General features: G+C 48.8%; 1 protein-coding gene across 7 annotated transcripts in view; it reads right to left on the bottom strand.

Annotated features, from left to right (window-relative positions):
* Positions 1-19,018: 19,018 nt before the first annotated feature.
* Positions 19,019-21,733, bottom strand: part of LOC123755975 (zinc finger protein 271) — a 179,124-nt gene continuing 176,409 nt past the window's right edge. For 6 of the 7 annotated variants that reach the window (XR_011228412.1, XR_011228413.1, XR_011228409.1 and 3 more), the window contains 2 exons: positions 21,150-21,434; positions 19,019-19,377 (listed from right to left, as the gene is read on the bottom strand). The gene's annotated coding sequence lies outside the window, so the exon portion shown is untranslated. The remainder of the gene's footprint in view (positions 19,378-21,149; positions 21,435-21,733) is intronic. The other variant, XR_011228415.1, reaches the window with a different exon arrangement.

Raw genomic sequence — 21,733 nt, 5'->3', positions numbered from 1 at the left:
CGTTTGGAGGCAGTCCTAGTGCTCGAATGGCAGCACGGAGCACCCTTGTGAAATCTTGTCTGGTGACTGGGGCGCCTGTTTCGTCTAGGAATATAGGTTCTGGTTCCATGCCCCGTCGTCCTATGTAGTTCGCCATGGCACGGACCGGGCAGTACTTGCTGTAGGGGTCTGCACTCAGGTTTAAAGTGGGGGGTACGACCTGCACTGTGCTTGTAGGAGGCAAACGTGATGTCGATCCCCGTCCGTGATAAAGTTAACTGGTTCAAGCGTAGCGTGTGTTGCCCCTTCCCCACATAGGTCACCTCCCCTAGCCAGAGGCAGGCGTAGAAGGCGAGGGAGAAGAGCACTCGGTAGCAGGTCTTCTCGTAAGTCGAGCAGCAGACACCTCGCAGGGCCCCCAGTAGTCGATGCAGTAGTCGTCTGGTCATGGGCAATCGTCGTGCGGGGAGCCGTTGAGCCTTGTTGCGCTCTCCCTTAAGCAGTTGTGTGACTAGGAACTGGCGAGTAGGATCCTCCCAACCATGCAGCTTGAACATGAAGGCAATCGCCGCGAGGTAAGCGCTGAGATAGCGGAAAGCCAAGCCCCGAGACAGCAGCGACTGCAGGAAGTTCGCCAGGGTTGAGGACGAGGCCTCGAAGGGACACTCTCGTCTCCTGTCGGCCGATACGTACGCCACGTACTCCACCCACTTATGTTGATACGTGCGCCGTGTCGCAGGCTGCAGGAAATCGAGCAGCGTCCTTACAGTTTCAGGGTGAAGTTGCAGGGCAGAAGGTGCTGCGGGACGGCGGTTGGCTTCTCGGCGAGTCCTGCGTCTCGCAGGAACAAGGGCGGCAGTACCTGCCACCGGGAAAGAGTGTCTCAAACCCCGTTTAACTTGCCCAGGAGGTGTGAGAGAAGAAGCGTAATATTATGGGTGAGCAAGAGGATTGCCAGTGGCCGGACCAGTTGCATGAGGAGGGGGCACCTGGCGGACAGAGATTGCAGCACATTTACCACAGCAGCGTTGTCGAACCTACACACAAGCCTCTTGTTTGCTAACACTGGTGCAAAGATGGATATCCCCATGTAGAAGGGGTAAAGTTCGAGGAGCGCAATGTTGAGCCGGCTCCAGGCCGTAGGCCAGGTACCCCTGAACCAGGTCGCTCCGAGTGTGAGTCCGTAACCTTTGGAGGAAGCATCCGCACACATCGCGAGGGACGTGGCGCACTCCCATCCACCGTCTGGTGGAAAAACCGTCATCCCATTAAATGCGCCGAGGAAAGTGTGCCAGGCTCCCAAGTCGAGCTTCGCCTCCGCGTCCAGCAGGCAGAGGCGTGAGGGACGTTGTACACCTCGTGTGAGCGGGTGGAGTCGGAGGAGGAATGCCTGGCCCCCCGGTATGACTGTCATGGCAAATGTTTCGAGCGAAGCGGACCGAAGCTGGAGAGAACTGAGGGAGAAACTCCTCATGCGTTTGCTTAAATATGCGCCCCCCCCCCCCCACTGCGTGTGCAGCTCTCACGGAGCGCTGTGTAAATGTTTTTTTCTCCTTCCCAGAATTCCCCCGCTTATTTCAAATAAGCAGTGGCCATTTGTTTCTGGTGTGGTGCTCATGGGTTCTGTTACAACCTTCAATGAAGCTTTTGAGGTCAGGATTGGCATTACAGTTCAGCGTTTTATATACGTATAATACACATGAGAGGATGTACAGTGACTTAATATCTAACATATTCAGAGATTCGAGTAGGGGTACCGAGTGATGTCTGGGGCTAAAGTTGGATATTGTCCTAATAGCAGCTTTGTGTTGAGTAATTAGGGGACGTAAATATTTTTGGGTAGTAGAACCCCAAGCACAAATATCATAGTTGAGATATGGATAGATGAGGGAGTAATACAACGTCACCAGGGCAGGGCGAGGTACATAATATATGATCTTAGAAAGAATGCCAACAGTTTTTGAAACTTTTTTTTATATATTTAGAATGTGTCCCTGGAAATTCAGTTTGTGGTCAATGAGAACGCCAAGGAATTTGCCATCTATTTTGTGACAAATTTGGGTATTGTTTATATTGAGATTTATTTGATTTAAGGAATTATTGCCAAACAGAATATAGAAAGTTTTGTCAACGTTAATGGTGAGTTTGTTGGCAGTTAGCCAAAGATGGACTTTATTTAGCTCAGTATTCACTGTGACATTTAGAGCAAGGGGGTCAGGACTGGAGTAAATATAGGTTGTGTCGTCAGCAAATAGAATTGGTTTGAGGTGTTGGGAGGCATTTGGAACGTCATTAATGTAGATGAGAAAGAGGAGAGGGCCAAATATGCTGCCCTGAGGAACACCGATGTTCATGGGTAGGGTGGGAAAAATTGAATTATTCACAGAAACATACTGGAGCCTGTCAGTAAGGTAAGATTTGAGATACTGCAGGGAGTGTCCTCTGACTCCATAATGATGTAATTTAAGAAGGTTTTGGTGGTTGACAGTGTCAAAAGCCTTACGCAGGTCTACAAATAACCCAACAGGGAACTCATTTTTATCAAGAGCTGCATGAATCAAGTTAATCATACTACTAAGTGCATCGTTAGTGCTTTTTTGGGGTCTGAAGCCATATTGACAAGAGCTAAGTATATTGTGTTTGGCTAGATAAGAGTAAAGCTGCTTGTAGATTAGTTTTTCAAATATTTTTGACAAGTTAGGCAGGATTGATATAGGTCTGTAGTTGTTAACATCTGTGAGATCACCATACTTGTGGACAGGGGTTACTCTCGCTTTTTTTAGAATATCTGGAAAGGTTTGGAGTTCAAGTGACTTGTTGAAGAGCAATGCAATAGCAGGGGCTAAAGATCTGGAGGCTTTTTTGTAAATTAAAGTTGGTATCTCCTCAAGGGCACTAGACTTGGTTTTAAGGGAAAGGATTATCTCATTAACATCAGTGGAATTTGAAGGCTTTAGGTACAGAGACTGTGGATAGTTACCTGTAAGATAGTCCTTAACATCAGTACTGGAAGATGGAATATCATTTGCAAGGGATGACCCAATGGAAGAGAAGAACCTATTGAACTCAATAGCAGTATCAGAGGCTGAAAGCTGACCATCGTTATTGAACAGGAGTATTGGTTTGTTATTTAAAATCTTCTTTGATCCCAATATTTCTGAAATTGTGCTCCATGTTTTTTTAATGTTGCTCTTTGTTTGGGTAAATTTATCTTTGTAGTATTTAGTTTTGGCTCTTCTAATTATTTTAGATAGCAATAACGAGTAATTCTTTGAGAATTCTTTGGAGACGGTTCCTAACCTATACGTCTTCTCAAGGTCATGGTTTTTATTAATGGATTTAAGTATTCCCTTTGTAAGCCTAAGACTGTTCAGCCTTTTGGTTGTGACTTGTTTCGTTAGCATGGGACAGTGGGTGTTATAAAGGCTGACAGTTTTTTGAAGAAAAGTAAGTAGTAAGAAATTATCAATAGAAGGCACCAAACTGGGAAGGCTCTGTAGCAACATCAAATGTGCGGGATAATCAGAGGGCGCTAAATATCACCAAGGATGCCAATACGAGAACAGAAACGCATAAGGCCAACGATATCAAAAGTAGCTGAGTCACCAAGAATTCTATCGAGGGACAAGCGACCGCGCGGGACGGTCGGAAAACAAGACACACGCTCGTCCAGGAAGTCAGGACATTCAACAAGGATATGCATGACAGTAAGAGGGACAATGCAATGTGGACAATAAGGAGCAGGGCGGTGCTGCATTAAGTGACCATGAGTTAAACGGGTATGGCCAATACGTAACCTAACCAGAGCCATTTCCCACCGCCGGTTACGGTGGCAGGAGGAAGGCCACTGGGACGCATGACTCTTAAGAGTACGCAGTTTGTTACCAATAACAGAAGACCAACAACTCTGCCAGCGGGCAAGGATGGAGGCATGAATAACTGGATAAAAGTCAGAATAAGGAATACTTATACGAGTGATGGGACAAGCATGGATAGCTTCCTTAGCGGCAGCATCTGCACGCTCATTTAAAGAGACACCAACATGGCTAGGAACCCAGCAAAATGCAACTGACTTAAATTTAATGGAGATAAGAAACAGCCAATGTAAGAGCAGGAGACGAAGAGCATAGAGAATAGCATAAAGTTCTGCTGTGAAGATGCTAGCCTCCGGAGGAAGGTGACACATATAAGTGTGGTCAGGAAAAACAACAGAGTAGCCCACACCGTCAGCAGACTTAGACCCATCGGTGAAGATGGGAACGGAGTGGGAGTGAGAAGAAAAGTGATCAAGGAAGACGCGTTTCAGAACTGTAGGAAGGGTAAAAGCTTTAGTGATGCGGGTCAGAGAAGAACAAAATTTGGGAAGGGGGACCCTCCACGGGGGCAAGGAAGGAACAATACGAGGTAAAACATTAGTAAGACGAGCAGAAAGAGAATCTTGTAAGCGAGACAAACGGACAGAAAGAGGATGGTGGTGAAGAGGAACAGGAACTACAGGAGGGGTAAAAGTCAAAGCATGATAGAGGCGAGAGTGAGGATGCTGTAAGGATCGCGCAAGATAGCGAAGACTGTAGCGATCACGGCGATCCTGGAGAGACAGAAAGCCAGTGTCAGCGTACAAGCTGAGGGTAGGAGTTGAACGAAAAGCACCTAAGCTGAGGCGCAACCCAGTATGGTGCAAAGGATCAAGACGGCGAAGAGTAGAAGGAAAAGCAGAAGAGTATGCAGGGCAACCATAATCGAGCTTAGACAGGGCGAGAGAGGAATGCAAATAGAGGAGTGTGCCCCTATCCGCTCCCCAAGAAGTATGGAACAGAACCTTAAGTAGGTTAAGGGCCTTAGAGCATTCAACACGGAGGTAAGAGACATGGAGCGACCAAGACAAACGAGTGTCAAAGAATTACCCCAAAAGCTTCGTGGAATCTTTGTACTCAAGGGGATGACCATAAAGTGACAAAGAGGAACGAAGAATGACCAGCTTCCGAGAAAAAGTCATGGCACACGTCTTAATAGTAGAGAACGTGAAGCCATGATTGGTGGCCCAAGACGACACGGCATCAATCGCAAGTTGAAGCCGCCGTTGAAGGAGAGGCGAATCATCACCCCGACAGCAAAGAGTAAGATCATCAACATAAAGAGCAGAAAAGATGCCAGAAGGAAGGGAGGAAAGGAGACCATTGAGGGCAACCAGAAAAAGAGTAGTACTCAGAACACTACCTTGGGGCACACTTTCATACTGCCGAAAAGAGGCAGAGAGAGTGGCACCAAGCCTGACTCGAAAGGTACAATGAGAGAGAAAGCTTTGAAGGAAGAGAGGGAGATTACCACGAAGGCCAAAAGAACGAAGTTAGGACAGAATATGGTATCTCCAAGTCATGTCATAAGCCTTTTCCAGGTCAAAAAGGACAGCAACAACGGAGGTCTTCGCAGCAAAAGCAGTACGAATATAGACCTCCAAGTTCACCAGGACATCAGTCGTGCTGCGGCACTTGCGAAAACCAAATTGAGAAGGAGAGAGGTGGTGATGGTGTTCCAAGAACCACATCAGACGGACATTTACCAAAAGGTCAAACAGCTTGCAAACACAACTCGTGAGAGCAATAGGGCAGAAGTCCTTAGGGGACGTACCGAGAGACCCTGGTTTCCAAATAGGGAGTACAACAGCATCGAGCCAGTACTCAGGGACGGACGACGACTCCCAGACCTGGTTATACAGATTCAGTAAATACTGAAACGTGCACGGAGGGAAATGGCGAAGCATCTCATAATGAACGTCATCTGAGCCTGCTACCGTAGATCCGCAGAGGGCCAGGGCAGACTGAAGTTCAGAAAGAGAGAAAGGATCGTTATAGGGAAGGCGGAGATGATTGTAGAAATCTAAAGGATGAGATTCAAGAACAAGCTTACGAAGGAAGGAAGGATTGAGGAAGATGAGAACCAGAGCTAACAGAAGAAAAGTAGGAACCCAGTTCGGCCGCGACCTTCACTGGATCCGCCACAAGAGTCCCATGGAGGTGGAGAACCGGCGAGACATCTGGAACGAACTTGCCTGCAATCTTGCGGATCTTCTTCCAGATCTGTGGTAGAGGAGTATCGGACGTAATGGTGGAAACATAAGATTTCCAACTCTCACGTTTAGCAGTACGGATGGTCCTATGGGCCACCGCACTTGCCTTCCGAAACAGAATAAAAGAATCAGCCGTCTGCCGGCGGCGGTGTTTTTCCAGGCTGCACGCTTACAGCGGACAGCCCGAGCACAGTCCGCATTCCACCAGGGATCACACTTCCGTGTGCCCCAGGAGAAAGAGCGAGGGATAGAGCTGAGGGCAGCGTTGAAGACAGTGTCATAAAAAAGGAGGAGGGCGTGAGGAAAGGTCAGAGAGAGTAGCACGGAGGGTGAATAGGCACCAGTCAGCCTTCAACCCGTTCTCGCAAATTTAATAAGTCAATATTGACTTACTAGTTGCGTGCTTAGGTGACATACTAAACATAATAGTTTCCCTTGAAAAGCTTCATAGAAAACACCGACCTTACCTAACCTACTTAGTATGTTAAAATAAGCATCTTATAGCTTCGTAATTACAATTGTTACTTAACCTATTATAGGTATAGGTTAGGTAATAATTGTAATTACAAAGCAATAAGATGCTTATCTTAACATACTAAGTAGGTTAGGTAAGGTCGGTGTTTTCTATGAAGCTTTTCAAGGGAAACTATTATGGTAAGTATGTCACCTATGCACATATTTAATAAGTCAATATTGACTTATTAAATTTGCGAGAACGGGTTGCAGCCTTGGTAAACTGCCACCTAGGGAAGGAAAAGGGAGGGCGGAAAGAGAAAAAGGAAACAAGGATGGGGAAATGATCACTGTTATGGAGGTCATCAAGAACCTGCCACGTGAAATCTAAGTAAAGGGACGACGAGCAGAGAGAAAGATCAAGACAGGAAAGGGTGCGAGTGTGAGAGTCCACATGAGTGGGCTCACCAGAATTCAGAAGAGATAGAGAAGAAGCGAGGATGAACGGTTCGAGAAGACGGCCTCGGGTGTTTGTCAGAACATCACCCCAGAGGGAATGTCGACAGTTGAAATCCTCCAAAAGGAGCACTGGCTCTGGCAAGGAGTCCAGGAGGTGCTTAAGATCAGGAAGGGAAAGAGGGACATTTGGAGGGAGATAAATGGAACAGACTGTATACCATTTACCCACAAAAACACGGGCAGCAGAACAATGGATAGGGGACGGAAGAAGTAGGGGGACGAAGGGAATATCAGAACGAATTAAGAGAGCAGTAGAGTTATGGACCTCAGCAAGAGCTAGGGGGGGGGGGGGGAGAAAGAAAGGAATAACCACGAAAGTGACCAGGATGAGCACCAAGCATTGGTTCCTGGAGACAAACACATAATGGTGTAAACTGTGTAAATACAGGTTGGAGTTCATGGAAGTTGGCATAAAATCCACGAATATTCCACTGAAGAATAGACATATTATCAAAGAGAAAGGACAGTAACAGAGAACAAGAAAGAAATAAAGGTAAAGAGGAACACAGTTTATTAAAGAATCTCAGGATCAGGGTCAGGATCAGGGTCTGGATCAGGAGCAGGGTCGGCAAAATCAGGGTTAGGGGGCATGGGTAAACTTAGTAAGGAGAGAGGGAAGGGAGCGAGAGAACAGACCAGAGGCAGACTGACGGGGTCCGGAGGAGATGGAGACAACTGAGAGGGGCAGGCAAGGACAGTTGGAGGGGGGGGGGCAGAAATCAGGAAGTGCACCTCAGGAAGGGCTGCAACAGAGGGGGAATTGGGGGCGGAAGAAACCTCCATATCAGAGACAGGGGGTACGATTACTGAAATGGGAGGGGATGTAGTGACAGAGTCAGAGGAAGGGGGTGAGGAAGAAAGCGAAACCTTCTTACCCGCTGGAGAGGAAGAAGGAGAGGAGCCAGGCTTACATTTCTGACTCGAAGAGACAAGCGTTCCAGTAGCAACGTACCGGGCGGCAGACTCAATGGTCTCAGCAGGAGAAGAGGAACGAGAGCGAACAACACGAAGACTGCTGGGAGGATGATGGATATCAGCCTGGACAGACAGGTGGCGTGGAGGGTCAAAAGACTGGGGGGAGGGTTGGGAAGAAAGAGTGGGGGGAGATGGGGAAGAAGACAAAGGAGATATGGCGGACTGGGTAGGAAGGGGGGAAAGCCCAGACGGAGAACTGGGAGGGAGACCATCTGGGACAGGAGGCAAAGGAATAGGGGAGGAGGTGGTGGGTGTGGTTGGGTTTAAAGCCTGGAAACGGTTGTGAGACACGGGAGACACCTCCCGTCACGCAGGGTGCAGTCACACCTCCACAGATCTCCAGTATCATCTATTGATACTGGTGATGGCTCAAAAGGGCCACCACTTACGGGCTATTCATGCCCGTGCCACCTTTTGGGTGGCTTAATCTAAATCAATCAATCAATCGGTTGTGAGACTGAGGAAAACGGGAAGGAAGAGGAGAGGTAGAACGCAACACGCGAGCGTACGAGACGCCCACGAAAGGGGTGAGACGACGAACTTGGCGTCTCATTTCAGGAAAAGACAGACGATCACGGTGCTTCAAGTTGAGGACGGCTTCCTCGAGTTTGTAGCACATACACGAGCATGAGAAGGTAGGGTGGGCTTCACTGCAATTGAGGCAGCGAGACTGGGGAGAAGTGCACTTGGACTTAGAATGACTATCGTCCCCACACAAGGGGCACAGATACACAGTACTGGTGCATTTGAGGACACCGTGCCCGAACTTCCAACAGTTATTGCATTGTCTAGGAGAGGGAATGTACTTCTGAACGGAGCATCTGGCACCAGCAAGAATAATAGAGGGCGGAAGGGCCCCTACTATCAAAGGTGATTTTTACAACTCGAAGGGGCTGACGGCGACGACCACGAGAGGGTCGAGTAAATGTGTCCACCTGGAGGACAGAATGGCCTTGGGCTTCGAGGATATGTTTAATATCCTCATGGCAATCTTTGAGGTCCCGAACACCAGTTGCAACATGGTGTAGGAGGAGAACAGTGCCAACACTGGCATTTAATCTAGCGTTCTTGGAGACCCGAACAGGGGTCTCCCCAATGCAGGACAAAGCGGCTAAGCGAGTAGCTGCATCCTGAGAAGGAGCAGGACGACATGCATACCGTAACTGGTGGAGTTAAAAGTTACAGGCATCTACTGAATCAACAAGATGTTTATGGAGGGAGAAATCGTCAGGAGGAGTAGAATCCAGATGGTGGAGATCAAAGTATTTAGCCCACGTAGCGGGACCAAACAAGGCATTGTAAGTACTATTACGGGAAGGGATCGTGTGAGTGCGGCCGTGGCGGGAACGGCATCGAGTACCCCCGGAGTTCATGGGGGTAAAATGCGCAGTAGTCACACTGAGAGACAAAGCCATGCCAGGGGACGAGGTAGTCACCTCTGGGGGCTGGGGACTCGACCCTACCGCAGAGGAGGGAGGGGAGCTGAGGGGAGTAGTCAGGTCATCGGGGCCCAATGCAGCAGGGGCTACAGGGCCTGGTCTTCCAACACAGTCCAACTCGGGGGCTTGGTCGCCCACCCCACGAGCCTGAGAAAGTACAAGGGAAACATTATCAGCCATGAAAACGAGGGAAAACTTTCATTCATGAATGTGCCCCCACACCCACCATGGAGCCACAATTAGAGGCAGGACACCTAACAAGAAGCTATTGCCGATCTTGCTGGGGCCCCCGGTGCGTCGTGAGTATACGCCCCACAACCGCCACCTTAAGAACCGTGAGTCCATCCAGAGCGGGTTCAGTGACGAAAGGAGGATTGACAATAAAAGCGTCCCCTCGTTCGAGACGTTGGGTACTACAGTTCTACGGGTGCAAGAGTGTGCCTCCTCAAACACCCGAGCATCTAAACAAAAGAAGGTCGAAAGAATAATCAAAACAGGCAAAAGGTCGGCAGGAAATGACAATTTGATAGGAGAAGAGGGGGGGGGAGGAGAAAAAGGAAACAAGAGGAAAAGGAAAAGGGGTCTGGTAAAATTGGTAAAGGCAGCAGCAGGAGCATAAGGCTGCAAAGGGACAGAGGACTGACCCATGGAGCATCACACTCCAGCAGCTGTCCACCAAGCTCCCTCACGGTGACAACGAGCCAGACAGTGAGGGGGAGTGATTCTAGTAGGTCCAGTGATTAAGGGTATGAGGAAGCAGGAATTCATACAGTTCAGGAAGCTAACAGCAGTAGGGTGTTCAGGCTCGCAGAGGTCAATATTAAAGTTCCCTGCGATAATTAGATGGTTTTTGTTCAGTCTGTTATCTAGTATTAGATTTCTAAGGTTTGAGTTGAATTTGGACACATCAGTGTTAGGAATTCTATAGACTGCACCCACAGACAGGACAGACTCAGCACCCTTGACTCTGAAACTGGCAAAGATATACTCCCCACAGCAGTCTCTAGTTCTAATTACTTTTAAGCATGTTAGTTCTTGGTGGTAGTAAAGAGCAGTACCACCACCTCTCTGAATTTGACGACAGTTGGGAATTGCTGAGTAGTTAGGCATGTTAAAGAGTTGAGTAGTATCCTCTTTTAACCACATTTCATTAAGTATAATAAAAGAGAATTTGTTGTCAATTGTTTCAATCAAGGCATCGAAGTGTTTACCTAGAGATCTAACGTTCAAGTTGATTACAGAGATATTGTGATTATGTGTTAATACATTGTTTACATCATGTGCTGTAAAATATCTGCAATTTTGATCACTAAAGTGATGACTGTCATAGATAGTGGATAAGAGGTTTAGTTCTGGGTCTATACTTGTCTACATAAAAAGGCTGGTTGTAGGAAAACAAGGCAAGAATGGAAATTACAAAATAAAATATTGATATAAAGGGGGAAAAAATATATAAACAAGACTATACAAAACAAACACAAAATGAACACAAAAAGAAAAATGAGGTAGATTGCTTACAAGCACTCTCAGGTACTCAGGGAAGCCGGTCGGCCGAGCGGACAGCACGCTGGACTTGTGATCCTGTGGTCCTGGGTTCGATCCCAGGCGCCGGCGAGAAACAATGGGCAGAGTTTCTTTCACCCTATGCCCCTCTTACCTAGCAGTAAAAAATAGGTACCTGGGTGTCAGACAGCTGTCACGGGCTGCTTCCTGGGGGTGGAGGCCTGGTCGAGGACCGGGCCGCGGGGACACTAAAAAAAAGAAAAAAAAAACGAAATCATCTCAAGATAACCTCAAGATTACACTGTAAGTAATAATTTGCATTTTGAGACACAGGCAAAGTGAGGGGTACAATGGAGTAAGGGAGTATGACGAGGCTAGGCAACCTAGGTAATAAATGAAATCAAAGAAAAAAGTTGAATAATAAACATAGGCACATTTAAGCTAATGATTATATAGTTTAGTTACGATCATATAATTAATAAGACCTAAAGAAATATTAATGCACTCAATTAATTAAGTCCAATAAATGACTAGTAAAGAGTAAATTAAAAATTAATTTAAAAAGTGAAACGAAGAGACTTAGGATACCTAGCCCGCACTAGGTGACAAGCGGGATAATTATGCTGACTCATTGAGAGTGATAATAAGGTGAGACAAACCACATTGGGAGAGGAAAGTGTTGAGGTTATCCTCATTAGCAATTGTAAACATTTTACCTCCTGAAGTCTTTCTCACTTTAATCAAGCCATCTCTAACAAAGCACTGATGAATCGCATCTGGGTTTTGATGACGGATTTGATGCAGGCGGTAGAGGAGTTGCTGTCTTTTTCTAGTCAAGCACTCGTTGATGTAGATTCCCTGTCGTTGGGATGCAGCTGTCCGGACAAGATTCGATATCATGGACTGGGAAGCCAGCTTCAGGCAAATTTTCCGCTGGTTTTGTCTTGATGGATTCTTTTTGCCTACTCTGTAGGCAGCAATAATGTCTGTTTTGTTTAGAGCGACCTGCAATTCGTTTTTTATGAGAGCCTGAACTATTTCAATACACTTTTCAAGTTCACTTTCCACAGGAATATCTTGGGACGACACAATAACAGAGTCAAACAGCTTTCGCTGATCTTGTTCATCCTGGGAGATGGAACGTTAGGCGGATAATGTACCGATACATGCAGTCATTTTGTTGAGAGCTTCCTCTTGTTTTTTTTATGGATTCATCAGTTTTCACACTATTGTTTTCTTCACGGAGATCATTCAAGTCATGCTGGAGTTGATCTTGGCTAGCCTTAAAGTTTCTAATATCCTCGTGGAGGAGGGTTATTTCTTGTTGTTGTTGATGGAGATTCGCGCAGTTCGTTTGATTCTCAGTTAGAAGACTCAGGATGATTGTATTTTGAGCCTCAAGGACTAGGTACAACTTTTTAAACCACTGATTCTTGGCCCAGTTAGGGAAATCCGGTGAGTGACCGGAAGCACGCTTGAATTTTGTAAACTGGGATGTAAGAATGGTTATCTTGAGGTTATCTTGAGATGATTTCGGGGCTTTTAGTGTCCCCGCGGCCCGGTCCTCGACCAGGCCTCCACCCCCAGGAAGCAGCCCGTGACAGCTGACTAACTCCCAGGTACCTATTTACTGCTAGGTAACAGGGGCATTCAGGGTGAAAGAAACTTTGCCCATTTGTTTCTGCCTCGTGCGGGAATCGAACCCGCGCCACAGAATTACGAATCCTGCGCGCTATCCACCAGGCTATGAGGCCCCTTAAATAGGAGAGGATTGAGAGGACAATGCTCCCTGGCTCAATGGGGTGGAGGGGAGAGCAGCACCGCCGCCACAGGCCCCAGAGCTTCCAGAGGGAGAAACACGATGACTGTTAGTGTTAGTCGGGATGGATGCCTTGTTAAGGGCTTTGTTGCTCTTATTTACCTGCACAGTCCTGTTCCTGGGAGACATGATAGGTCGAGAATGGACTGGAGTATATGTTGTGGCGGAAACTTGCGTCAGGCAGTGCAGTGGCGGGCAGCATGCACTGGTATTCACAATAGTAGAGGAATGTTTTGAAATTTGTTTGAGATGGAATGAGTTGATTTGGGTTGGTTACTTTGATTGTGCTATAACATGCTTGGACTCCATGTACTTAGCTGCCTGTGGGTGGTGGTCTATGTCATCTGGCGGTAGTTTGAGGGCTGAAATACAGCTTAGAGTGAGGAGGGTAGCATGCACTCAACAGCGTCAGACGACGATCGACTATTTATTATGAATAATAAATATACAAACCTTGTTAACCTTTGTGTTGCTAAGGGCAATTTGGCCTTTGTCACCCACAGGCACAGTCTCTGATATATTTTTTCTTTGTTTTTTTTTGCTGTAATATTATTCAATAGTATGTAATGTGATAAATTTATATAATAAAACCAGCGTTGAATATAATGAAACGCCATTTTCTGGGTGAGACCCGGAGGCTCCCCGGAGCTTTACCAGGCTGATATGCTAATGTCAGACTTTGGCATCAGTTATGTGTATGGAGTTCTAGGGCCTACCGGGGACCACGGCCAGAACCTGGCCCCCTCAGAGAGGCAAGGGGAGCAATGGCCTATAGAAACCCCCGTGTGGTTGGAAGCATTCTATGTCTGCCATCGACCGGGTCAAGCATCCAGAAAGGTAAGCATTCCAAAACAAACCCCTATTCTGGTTAAAATTGCTACCTAAAGCCGAACTAGTGGATAGAACTCTTCAACAGAAAACAAGGAAACTAGTATGACGTCAATACGTCACTGCGCCGCTGTCTGCGCAGCTCCCCCCTCCCCGGGAGGGGGAAGGGGGAGCCCCAGACCTCCCACGCTGGCTATCCACCCATCAGTTCTGAGGCTGGATGTCAAAACATGCGAAAAACCGCCGACCGGAGGGAGGGAGGGTTGCCGGGGAGCCTCCGGGTCTCACCCAGAAAATGGCGTTTCATTACATTCAACGCTGGTTTTCTGGGGGGGGAAGCCTCGTTGGCTCCCCGGAGCTAACTACTCACAGAGGAAGGTCAAAGGGACAGAACCGGGAGGCGGACACCACGCACCCCCCACGGAGGCGAGACAACCGGCAGCAAACGCCAACCCAAGGCGCCACAGCCCCGAAAAGTCCCGGGAACAACACGAGAACAACGAGCAGCAAGGCCCCTGCACGAACACCAAAAATCCATGCCCGAAAGACCGCAAGGCCAAGTCGCCCAGACGGCAGGGAGAGCAGCGAAGCCACGAACACCACAGGCATGAGGGAAGAACACAGGCAGCTTAGCCGCAAGAACACAGCTGAGCACCCAGGACACCATCACCCGCGAACCGGGAAGAACAGAACCGGATCAACGCAAAACGCGCTCCGGACCCAAATGCCGTGGCACGCAAACAACAGCGGAGGGCCGCTACTGAATACCAAAAAACGACACACCCCCGGCCCGACCAACGAAGCACCAACAAACCATGGACCCCTCCAGAACGCAGCAGCCCCACCCCGTGCCAGAAGAGATGGAGACTGCTGCCACCGAACAACCAAAACGCTAAAACTGAAGGAGCAAGAAAACTCAGCGACTCGACCCCAGAGGCAAAGGCCAAAAGGAAAGAGCCGATGAAAAATCACATCGGAACCGAAGGGGCACTACCAACCGAGGAGAAGACAGAGCATGCTGACCAGAGACCAGGATGGTGCAAGCGGCGCACGAACAGGCTGGAGGTGAAACGACGCAAAAGACAGCTTTCTAACAGTGCAGAAGCAACACCAAGACCGAAAGCAAGCTGAAGCGGCTCCGCCAGCGCCGGACGAAAAGAAGCGACAGTATGTGGCAAGACGACGGCCCTCAACCCCCATCAGAAAACCAAGCTGAGAGTAAACCAAGCTAACAAGAGTAACCACCTAAGAAGGGACAGGAAAAGGAAGGACCACCAAAATACCCCATACTGCCGCCAAGAGAAGCACGCAGGTGGGACACCTACCACGAAGCCACCCGACCACCAACCGGAGGCGAGACCGCGAGGCAGAACATAAGCAGCCCCGACAAGGCCCCTCTGAGCCCAGGAAAAGGCGGAGCCGCAGGAAGATCTCGGGCGCAACCACCGAAACCCAGGCGGCACAAGGAGATGGAACGTCTGCTGAACAGAAAAACTCCCCAAAGCATGCAAGCCCGCCAGGAGTTCAGAAACGACGGGTCCGACGCGAGACATTGCAAGACCCCCCCCCCAAAAAAAAAAACGCAGGGCAAGCTAGGAAACCAAAGAAGGCGGAAGGGTCGCCGCCAGAACAATACCCGAACCAAGGGGGTACAAACAACTGAAATAGACCGAGACAAAGAAGCACATCACAGGACACAGGCTGAAAAATGCTTAAGAACACACGCAGAACACCCCCTGCTGCAGAGGAGGCAGGAAGAAAGAGCAGAAGCACAAAACCCCCAGCAAAACAACCAGGGGTGGACAGAAAAACCCCCACGCAATCCCCAAGCACAAAACAGCAGCAAAGTGCCACTCCACAACCGGACACAGGAACAAGGACACGCCACCGTGAAACGCGGTACCAATGCACATGTGCAGCAGCAGCAACACTGCAACATGCAACATGTAAATAGCAACTTCCTTCTGCAAAGGCAGAGAATGGAGCAGGCAGACCCCAGACAGGGCCAACGGAGACACGACAAAACCCCGCAGGCCCAGAAACCTGCACCAGGCGACTGACGGCGAAGAAACCCCGCTCAATACCTGCTGAAGGAGGTACTGGGAGCTCTTTTACACCTCAAGCCCGGCCCAAGGCCAGGCTAGACCGGCCAGAGGGTGGCCCACCAGGCAGCTGCTAGGAGCAGTCCACCGGCCCACATACCCCCACAACCAGGATGGGCAGGAACTGCTATACGAAAACAGGCTAGTGTGCCCTGGAAGTCCACGGACGAACCAGCAAGAAAGATTATGCTCGCAAGTAGGTCGTGTAAGAAGCACAGACCTCTGATGGTAATACAGTGTTCCCCAAATGTGCCAATAGCACCACTGCACTCCACTGGTACTATCCCGCAAGTTCTACCAGATAGGCGGGACCCAAGAGCCAGAGCTCAAACCCTGCAAGCACAGCCAGGAGCCTTACCAGGTGAGTACAGAACCAACCCTACAACCCCCACACCTCACAACATTAAAAAAGGTGGGTCCTCTGAATGACTCCAGCATGGGTTGGAGATGCACATGAGGGGGACAGGAAGGGTTGAAAAAGGGACAGTCACTGGTGTGCAAACGGTCTCAGTCGTACAAAAATATACCTAAATAAAGACAGGTATATAAACAACTCCGCATACAGCGCCCGGCCAAAAGACGCCAGACCACAGAAACTCACCTGGTGAACGGTGGCACGAACTTGACACGACTCAACCGTGCCCAGAAGAACCTGGGAGCACCACCAGGTGAAGACGCCAGAGCCGGACTCGCAGGAGAGCAGGGAGAGTCGAAGGAGGCGGTCCACACCCATGACACAGGGAAAACCGCGGTGTTCTCCCCACAACTGGGAACCGGGCCACCCCCGGCGCGAAGGGGCACATACCGCAGCCAGGAAGAAGAACGAGAGGCGAAGCACTGTAGCAAAAAGGGCGCAAAACACCAGCACTGAAACACCGCCCAGACCAAAACAAACTCCACGGCGCATGCGCATAACACGCTGGCCGAACCGCACACCCTCTCTGCGGGAAGGCGCCAGCCAGGACTACTGCACGAGAAAAGTAGCCAAAAGAGGAAGCAGGAACAATAAAACCGGCCAAAGAAGCAAAGAGCCCAAAAAGGAACCCAACCGGGCAACAAGTAGCCCAACAGGGCGACAAGTAGCCCAACAGGGCGACAAGTAGCCCAACAGAGCTACAAGTAGCCCAACCGGCTCACAAGTAGCCCAACCGGGCCACAAGTAGCCCAAAACGGCGACAAGGACGAGGAGCCGACAGACGTTCCAATAATGCAGGAAGTAGCGAAAAACCTTCCCGAACCCACGAGAACACAGAAGCCAACACTAGTTCCGAAGGCACACGAAGGCGCAGGCGCACCCGAGATCAGAAGTCACATAGAACCCCATCGAACGGGGAAACATGACGAAAACACCGTCCCAAAAAAGGGTGAGAGGAAACATCCACCCACAGGACGGAACCAACCGACTCAAAGGCCAAGGAACCGAGCACGGGAAGGGGCTGACGCCCAACAGCACATACGGCGAGTGGGGAGGAAAAACCCCACTCTGCGTAACCACAAGTCCCACCTAGAGGGGGATAAAAAAAAAAAACCACGGGGTCCAACGGGGCCAAGGCCCCCCAAGTCAGCCCCTCCCCAGCCCCGGGAACCTACCCGAGCCGTTCCCCCAAAGCCCCGGCCGTACCAGAAAACCGGGGCAGCCATGAAAAAGACTAAGGAAGGGAGCCCACTGGCAGACTCATACAACACGGCTGGAGGAACAGGCTCAAATGCCCCCGTCACTACTCCGGAAGGGGAATTCCCCGAGACTGCCCAAGTCTCTCACCACCATCAAAAACCCCGCCCCGAACCTACAGACGGTAAGGAACCGGATGCAGGCAGGAAGGGTGATCCAGGGGAAAGACAAGGGAGCGTGGATGGAACCGAAGCAACCAACACCCCCAAGTCCCAAAACGAACTACAACGGGGCAGCCCCGGGGCTCCCGGGGAGGAAACCACAAGAACATTGCCACCACCAAGGCTCAAGTGCAACGCCCCTGCTGCCCGCACCCGCTTTGTCAGCACAACTGGGTAACCGAGCCACAATGAGCAACCAAACTCGCAGGACTCTGGGTCGAAGGTGTCACTGAACCCACAGGCAGCAGACGGAGGCAAAACAGTCACCCAGAGACAAAGGGTGAGAGCAACCCTCAAACTCGCTGGAAGTGAGGGGGGGACTCTGGGGTCACATCCATCGGACCCGCGCGCCCCCAGGGGTTTCCCAGGGTCCCGAGCGTTTACTATAAGAGGACTCGCGCTCAGGTAATCCCAGGCAGGGTACTGCTAACAGGCACCCAAAGCTACCAAACAACTTTCTAAGAGCTGAACCCCCGGGACATGTACACTCACGGGGACCTAGCAGGGGGTACCACCAGAAAATACTCAGAACACAAGGGACACAAGGGGCAAGAATGAAGGCAGACCCCCCCCACCAGGTAGATAAACAAAAAGAAAAAGAAAACCCCGCAAGAGGACAGTGTACCCAAGCGGAACAGAGCCGGCTGCTACGATTGGTAAAGACAAGCTGCACAGTACCCCGCGCCCCACCAGTGCAAAACCTGCCCCTTACTCTAAGGCGAACAAGGGAGACAGAACACCCGAGCACACAAAGAGCGGCCGAAAACCAAGCAGTAAACGGCCAAGCAGGGGCAGGACCCAAGGAACTTGTGGAAGGTGGCCCCAAGCCCCAAGGGCAGTACTTACAGGGCACCTAGGGAAGGGAACCCTAGGGGCATGCAGCCCAAGTACTGGAGAATCACTCCCGGCTCACGCACCACCTAGAAAACAGACACCACACTCTAGGTACAGTGCTGAAACAACCACTTGAGCCGGAGCACATAACCAGTGCCTATAGCATCAGCCGAAGAACTGATGGGTGGATAGCCGGCGTGGGAGGTCTGAGGCTCCCCCTTCCCCCTCCCGGGGAGGGGGAAGCTGCGCAGACAGTGGCGCGGTGACGTATGACGTCATACTAGTTTCCTTGTTTTCTGTTGAAGAGTTCTATCCACTAGTTCAGCTTTAGGTAGCAATTTTCACCAGAATAGGGGTTTGTTTTGGAATGCTTACCTTTCTGGATGCTTGACCCGGTCGATGGCAGACATAGAATGCTTCCAACCACACGGGGGGGTTTCTATAGGCCATTGCTCCCCTTGCCTCTCTGAGGGGGCCAGGTTCTGGCCGTGGTCCCCGGTAGGCCCTAGAACTCCATACACATGACTGATGCCAAAGTCTGACATTAGCATATCAGCCGGTAAAGCTCCGGGGAGCTGACGGGTCCCCCCTAGAAAATGTGTGAATCATTGCTGTACTCAAAATTATAGTGTGCATATTTCTGATCAGGGGAAAAAAAACACCAATAGTATGGGGGCTTATTTATTAACACTTTCGCACTTTTGATTAGAGATAACTCGTCACCGTTTTTTCTTACGATTCCGCATAACAGCCTACTTTTCTAGTCCATCGAAAAAATATTTCTATAAATTCCATTTTTTAACCGAAATGGATGGGGATACTCTCAGATTTTTCTCCATGAAATTCCCGTTCTCCCTCACCGGGAGGGAGAACGACAACCAACAACAACAAGTATACCACATGTTCCCGACATAGATGCCAGCGCAGCTCCTCCTGCTGACGCGGCAGTTTCAACACCCGGCCCATCTGGTGCGAGGCGTCCTCTGTTCACCTCAACACCTCAAGCCCACTCATCAACCACAAATTCTGAAATGGACATTGAGGACATAGAACCACTTGATGTTTCTGATTTCATAGAAGATTCTACTACAAGTTTGGTGGTTCCTGTAGAAGACAATATTCCTCCAGTGCATCCAAGAAATAGAAGAATTATAGATTCAGAACAACGTCTCAACTACAAGTTGATATTATATCACATAAACTTCTATGAGTAAAAAAAAAAAAACACAAAGTATGTTTAGGGGTGTGGCGGGTGTGGCTCTGGGTGTGGCGGCCGTGTGGCAGTGGGTTCCCTTTACCCGTTGATATATCCAACACGTGGGAAATATTTGTATGTGTTATGTATATGTCTGTGTAGGGAATTTTACTGCGATCACTGTCATACAAATTATAAAATGTTTCAACAAGTATAAACATGACAAACATCAAACGAACGAAAACAATGCGTTCGTTTCTGCCGCGAACGCATACTGAGCGACGTGGTTCTATATTTGGCGCTTCTCTTACACATGCTTTGTACAAATGTTATACATTTCATCTTATAGAAAATTTTATTGCGAACACATTGGTATAAAAAAGAAATACGTACATAGAAAAGTAGGGTCAGGAAACGTATAAATGTATAAACTTTCCAAGCATGATTTCCCCCCTGTGTTTTCGCTAGTGCGCTCGCGGCTAACTACTCTCCACTTTACACACTCTTGCGGGTGGGCAATTACCTATATTAAACATTCATATGCATATGTCCGTGTAGAGAATTTTATTGCGATTCCAATGATACCAAAATTAGCGATGTAGGACAACTGTAGGCTTCGCAACCATTAAGAGAGTGGAAACATTTTGTTGCTGTTTGGCGCTCTCGGCGAGGGATCTGCATAGTTTTTTATTTGGTGTTGATACTCCTTATGCTTGGGCGGCATTTTATAGGTATGCTCTTATAGACAATTTCATTGCGAACACAGTGATACCAAATTTAAATACGTGTGCCTTCAATTATTGTCAGGACAGTCAAAAGAGTGTACACTTTTTCGGACTTACCGCGTAGGCGCGCGAAGTACCGAAAGCATCTGGGGTATTGATTTTTTTTGAGCGCCGAGAGTGCGAAAGTGTTAAGTAGTAGAAGTACAAGTAAAAAATTTCTGCAGAACATGTAAATGAGGCGGCTATAAGTGAGACTTAACAAATGCATAACATAGATGTTGTTGTTGTTAAAGATTCGCTACCTGAAACAGAAAGTTCCAGGTAACACGGGCTATAGTGAGCCCGTAGGCCTTGTGGATAACTCTAAGTACACTAAATCAACTTAAAATGAACACCCGTAGAACATTAAAAATGTATGCTTATAGCCAAGTAACAAGATAAATCAAAATCTGCAGAAACCGAATAGCTTATTATCTAGTAATAGGAGAGGCAAATGTATAATCACAATTGTAATAGACAATCAGGGCATTTAGAGTAAATATAATGAGAATAGACAACATAACATTTAATGAAGCCTGGCCAAAAGACCAGAAAGACATAATGCTAAACCGTAGTTGAATTAATACGGAAATTAACTAGGCATGCGGAAATTTACATAGAGACTGGGAAAAAGCCTGATATCAAATTGGAGGAGAAAATTAACTCTGGCCATGAGGCCATGCCGCCAAGGAATAAGGAGATAAGAATTTCCGGACAAAAGGTAGGGCTTACTAGTACCTAGAATGGACGTAAAGTTTGGGCAAATTTAAGTTACTTCCTACAAGGCAGAGAAAGTAGCTGCGGACAGTGGAACACTTGGGGACCGGTGCTACACCCACCCTTTCAATCAGGAGTAAAGACAGTAGGGACGCGTGATGTAAGACAGGACCGGGATAAGTGGACTGCAGCCAGGAAGGGCAGGTGCTGGGGAATGGCGGACGGCAACTCGGTGAGGCCTGCGACTCACCCCCAGGGTCGACCCTGTGTCCACCGTTGTCGCTGCGGCCCGCCCCAGAGCAGTGAGGGTGGTGTCAACTTGATGGGTACAGTAGTCTGCCCTCGGGCTCCATCCCTTTTTTCCTTGTTCATTGATGGTGTACCTCGTGTGCATTCTGTAGTCGGTTCTGGAAGTATTAAGGCAGTAAGGGTGGGCAGAAGCGGGCATGCAGTGGTAACGTGATGGGCTTACCTATTAAAGGTACTGCTGGAATTAGGTTGCAAGAGAAAGGGGGGGGCTTATCCAGAAGCAAAACTGGGCAACTGTCATTAATTGATAGATCCAGAATGATACCCTGAGGAGAAAACGCAGAAAAGGAAACACTAGCACAGAGAATGGGAGTGACTAGGGCAAAACTAAGGGGAAAGGAGGAGAATATGATCTTCCAGGATAACTAGACCGAGCAAAGTAACTACTAAGTAGTAA

The sequence above is a fragment of the Procambarus clarkii genome, chromosome 2, assembly GCF_040958095.1.
Source record: "Procambarus clarkii isolate CNS0578487 chromosome 2, FALCON_Pclarkii_2.0, whole genome shotgun sequence".
Lineage (NCBI taxonomy): Eukaryota > Metazoa > Arthropoda > Malacostraca > Decapoda > Cambaridae > Procambarus > Procambarus clarkii.
The sequence above is the reverse complement of the archived record's forward strand: the minus strand, read 5'-3'. Positions and strand labels throughout refer to the sequence as shown.